This window comes from Nicotiana sylvestris, chromosome 1 (assembly GCF_000393655.2).
Source record: "Nicotiana sylvestris chromosome 1, ASM39365v2, whole genome shotgun sequence".
Classification (NCBI taxonomy): Eukaryota; Viridiplantae; Streptophyta; class Magnoliopsida; order Solanales; family Solanaceae; genus Nicotiana; species Nicotiana sylvestris.
This window is the reverse complement of record NC_091057.1, coordinates 44,131,469-44,136,816: the sequence shown is the minus strand read 5'-3', so window position 1 is coordinate 44,136,816 and position 5,348 is coordinate 44,131,469. Positions and strand designations below refer to the sequence as shown.

General features: G+C 34.6%; 1 long non-coding RNA gene across 1 annotated transcript; it reads left to right on the top strand.

Moving 5' to 3' along the window:
* Positions 1-3,228: 3,228 nt before the first annotated feature.
* LOC138879397 (uncharacterized) lies at positions 3,229-4,014 on the top strand. Its single transcript, XR_011402686.1, has 2 exons — positions 3,229-3,311; positions 3,403-4,014. It is a non-coding gene; the product is annotated as an uncharacterized lncRNA (long non-coding RNA).
* Positions 4,015-5,348: the final 1,334 nt, after the last annotated feature.

Sequence of the window (5,348 nt, the reverse complement as noted above, 5' to 3'; positions counted from 1 at the left end):
TTCTTTACATTTATTTACTGATTCTCTATCGTTGCTTGATTTTATTGTGATGTTATTGATTCCCTTGCCCAAATTGTTGTGTGATTGTTACTTTGGTGAGAAAGAGTGTAAAGTACGAAGGGTGATGCCGTGTATTATTTTGGTGAGAGAGTGTTAAAGCACGAAGGGTGATGTCGTACATGTTATTGTGAGAAAGTGTTAAAGAACGAAGGGTGATGTCGTGCACTTGTCTTTGATTTTCCTGATTTTTATCGATGACTAAGTTATGGTTTCTCTACATTTAACTGTTGGTTTTCTGTTGATACTTGTTGTACCCCGCAGCACGATTCCCCCTTCCTTTCTTCAATTTAACTTTGAAGATCCTTATATTTATCTGTTATTATTCGATGTCCTTGCAGCATGTTTCCCCCTCCCATCCTTAACTGTACATTCCTGCTTTTATTTTTATTGTATATGATTTAACTGCACAGGTTTATTTGGTAGTCTGGTCCTAGCCTCGTCACTACTTCGCCGAGGTTAGTTTAGGCACTTACCAGCACTTGGGGTCGGTTGTGCTGATACTACACTCTGCATTCTGTGCAGATCTCGGTACTGGGGCTTACGAACCTTAGCTTTGGGTGGCTGCCTTCAGTTCATTTGGAGATCCGAGGTAATACTACAGGCGTCTGCAGGCCTTGGGGTCTCTTTCTATCCTTTCATTCTGTTTCTTTTATGTATTTCAGAGACAATATTGTAATAAATCTTTCGGATCTTGTTTGTAGAACTCTTAGATAGTCTATGAAATTGTGACACCAGTCTTGGGTAGTGTATGTATGGATTGGTACTGGCATCGTTATTAAAATATTACATATCTATCTTCCGCTTATTAAATTTCGCTGATTATATAATGTTGGTTCAAAATTATTAAAGGATTAAAATTGGGAAAAGATAAATAATTCAAATGTTTGGCTTGCCTAGCTTTCACTAGTAGGCGCCATCACGATTCCCGAGGATGGAAAATCCGGGTCGTGACAACATTTCAATTAATAAAGTAGTCAGAAAATCAATTATTAGAGAACACAATGGAGTAGCTAGTTTCATCTTTTGTGCCCCATCTATTGTCAACATCTATTCAACATCTATTGTCTGATAATTTCAAGGTCTCTTCAACATCTACTGTCTGATAATGTCAAGGTTGTGAACTTCTTTGCGGTAAATGACTATGAAGGAGATATTGGGTCAATTGTAAATATTATTAACCACAATGCCAGTACTAATGTTCATATAAATGTTGGAACAGATTGTGATAGTAGTGAGGAGGAGGAATGTGGTGAAACTGTATCTAGTGAATATGACAGTGACAAGTTGGAAGTTTATAGGAAACAAAGGATGTTCGATATCAATGATAAGCTGGACAAGTACAAAGTTTTAGAGAATGGTATGACCTTTAAAGATCTTGACGAAGCTAAACAAGTTATAGACTTCTATGTAGTTGCAAATAAGAGGAGTGTTATAGTTAAGAAAAGTGACAAATCTAGAGTTAGTTATCGCGGTGTCGATGGTTGTCCCTTTAAATGTTTTATTTCGAAGGATGAGAAAGATCAAGACCTTAAATCAAGAACACGATTGTGATGAGATTTTTGAGAATAGGAGAGCTAATATGGAAACTTTAGCTCATTATTTTAAGAAGAAAGTTCAGAATAACCCTAAATATAAGATTAAAGACATGAAGGTAGACTTAGAATCTGAATTTAGCCTTATTGTAAATGAGTCAAAGTTGAAGAGGGTTAAGAGGCTAGTCTTGGACAAACTAGATGGTAGTTATACTGATGATTATAATAAGTTTGAGGCATATGCAGAAGAACTGAGGAAGAGTAATCCAGGATCTGATGTAGTGATCAATTTGTCCAAAGATGCTATGAAAGAAGGCAAAAGAAGATTTTTAAGGTTATATGTGTGCTTCCAAGCTTTGAAGGAAGGTTGGAAAGGAGGTTTGAGACCGCTTATAGGATTGGATGGTACCTTTTTGAAAGGAAAAAATTAGGGAATAATGTTGGTTGCAGTGGGACAAGATTCGAGCAATCATTTCTATCTACTTGCTTGGGTTGTGGTTGATAAAGAAACTAAAAGAACTTGGAGCTGGTTTGTGGAGTTGTTGAAACACTCTTTGAATTTGAAAGATTGTGAAAAAAATTACCTTTGTATCAGATATGCAAAAGGTATCTCAAATTTAATTTTATTTCCTCTTTAGTTTTACGATTTTTATGGTTATTTATACTTAATGTAAGCTGAATTTATGTGTTTGCAGGGCTTGTTGGATGCTGTTAGTAACGTATACCCACAAGCAAATCATAGATGGTGTGTTAGGCACATTGAAGCTAATTGGAGCAAAAAATGGAAAAGTGGGGATATGAAAAAACTTATTTGGTGGTGTGCCTGGAGCACATATGAAGAGGTGTTTAAAGATCAGTTAAAGAAATTGGGTCAGCTAGATGAGGATGCTGCTAAGGCTTTGGTGAGCTATCCACCCAAAAATTGGTGTAGAGCTTATTTTGACACTCAATGCAAGAACTTTATGGTGGACAACAACTTCACAGAATCTTTCAACTCTTGGATTGTAGAGGCCAGACAAAAACCAATTATAAAGATGCTTGAAGATATTAGGGTGAAGGTTGGATTACTTTATTGTTTTAATTCTTTTAATGTTCTGTTATTTATTGTTTTAATTCTTTTAGTTTTTTGGTTGAAGTTATATTATTTTACTGTTTTGCATAGGTTATGAACATGTTAAGGGATCATGAAGCTGAGATTTTACGATGGAAAGATGAGTTTTCACCACATGCAATGCAACTTTTTAAAGATTACAGAGTTATTGCCAACAACTGTAAGGTTGTGTTCAATTAGGACATTGGATATGAGGTAGTTGAGGGTACAGATAGGCATACAGTCAATATGGAGCTTAAGAGATGCACACGCAGGGCATGGGACTTGTCTAGAATTCCATGCCCTCATGCCATTAAGGCATTTCTCTATGGGAGACAAGATCATGTTGCTCAAATACATTGGTTTTATTCTAAGTAGGCATATTCGATGGTATATAGGCATAAACTCCAACCTGTTGAGGGAGAAAAATTATGGAAAGTGGAGCCACACTAGGCCATATGGAGCCCCCTACTTTAGGGAAAATGATTGGTAGATCAAAGGTTAAGAGAACAAGAGAAAAGGATGAAGCTAAAAACAGACAAGGGAAATGGTCTGCTTCTAGGAAAGGCTAATTAATGACTTATGGATATTGTGGTCAGCCAAATCACAATATAAGAAAGTGTCCATTGGTAATACTCACAACTTAATATGCTTCTTCCTTTTCTACATTTACTTGTCATATGTTAACTGTCATATGTTATTACTTTGCAACTCATGTAGGCAAATGATAAGCGCAAACACTTCTTCCAAGATGAAGGAAATTCCCAATCAGCACAAGAATCTGCATCTTTTTCCATTCCAAACCCTGGACTAAAAATCAACAGAACAACCAGTCATGGAGTCAATCTTCTAGTCAACTATCAATCTTGGATTATGATTCTGATCCCACTTTAAGGCCTAAAGTGGTCTCATAAGGAAAGACCTAGCTGCAAACTAGGATGATGAAGGAAAATACTGAAACCAGAAAAATAAATTTCATGGGAGATTACATTGGTTCTATGCCAACCAATCTTCCATATTCACCAAAAAAACTGACATGGAAAAGGAAAGAAGCAATGACTACAACACAGTTACAAGCTGAAAAAGAGAAGATGATTGACAAGCTTAAGGCTAGAAGGGAAACATGAATACAGAATTAGTTGGGTGTTTAATATTTTTAGTGTTATGTAAAGAGAATGAAGGAATGACTTCAAAAAATTAGTGTTTTTGTTGATTTGTGCTTTTACTGGTTGTTAGACAATTAAATGTGGTAAAAAGTTATGTTAATGTTCGAGTTTATGACTAATTGTGACAATTGTTGTGTTTAATCTATGGCTACTTTTTGTTGTGCTATGTTAATCGGCTACATAACTGTAGCTTTTTTTGCAAAAATTATATTTATTTTTTTCTTTAGAAAGAACAAATGTGAACGGAAAGAAAAAAAAAAGAAAGAAAGGAGATTAATAATTCAATAACTCTAGTTGAAAGAAAAAGAAAAAAGTGAAGAAAAAAGGCGTAGAGGAGAAGAACAGAATTGGAACAATCTGGCAAACATATTATTTTAAAAGAGTTTGGTGTTGGGATTATTATTTAATGGATTGGATTTTTTGGATGAGGTTAGAAATTCATGGTTTAATTAAAAAAAAAAAGGTTAGCTGATGTTAAGGAAGGGCAGTCTTAATCCCCAAAAAAACATTGTGGGCAATTTTAACCCAATAGGTGGATGGAAGGTATTTTTGAACCATTTCTAATAGGTTAAGGACATTTTTGAACCTTTTCCGGAAAAAAATTCAACTTTCAAACTACTGGTTTGGGCCAGCTTTTGGGTGAAATTTTTTTCTTCCACTCGCAAAACTTTAACTTTTTTTCAAGTAAAATGTGTCCAAACACACCTTCAACTTTTTTTTTCAGCACAACGTCAAAAGAAAAATTCAAATTTTGACCAAATATACGTCCAAACATTAACTTAGCATTATAGTGTCATGAAACTTTCATGGCAACATTATCAAGTTGAGATTGGTACAAGATTATGCCTTTTGCACATATAAACAGAAACAAGATTATGACTCTTTTGTACGCAAATCCACATTACACGGACTTCAAAGTAAAGGTAGAACTTATGAAAATTTTGTTTATTTTTACTAAACCATGTCTCTGCAATAGTGTTTAATTTTGTAATGCTATTTATTTACTCAAAGAGTAATATTTATCTTAGCACTGAGGTACCTTTTTTTTAATCAAAGCCACCTTAAGGATTAAAATCCAACAACAAAACACATGTACAAAAGGTGTGAGAAACCTAACCTCGTCAAAAAGTAGTAGAAGAGTTATAACTTTCCCATGCTGCCCTTTAATGTCCAGGCATTTAAAATGAGAGAACACTCCTCTCTATTTCAAGTAAGCTCCAACAAAAAATTATACACAGGGTTCCTTCTTCACAGTTTATCATCATATGGAAATTCTCAATTCTTTGTTGTCCTTATTCACAAATGAGGTTTTTAGATATTTGCTTTGTGGAGCAAATATAGTAATTTAGAAATACCATAACTATTTTTGTTGATTGTAGCTTATTTATAATGTTAACTTATAATATGTTCCATGTATAACTTGCTTCCTAGTTCTATACTTCTGCAGTTTTGACGCAGTAATTACTTTCTTTTCTTTTCCATCATTACTTTACACCTCGT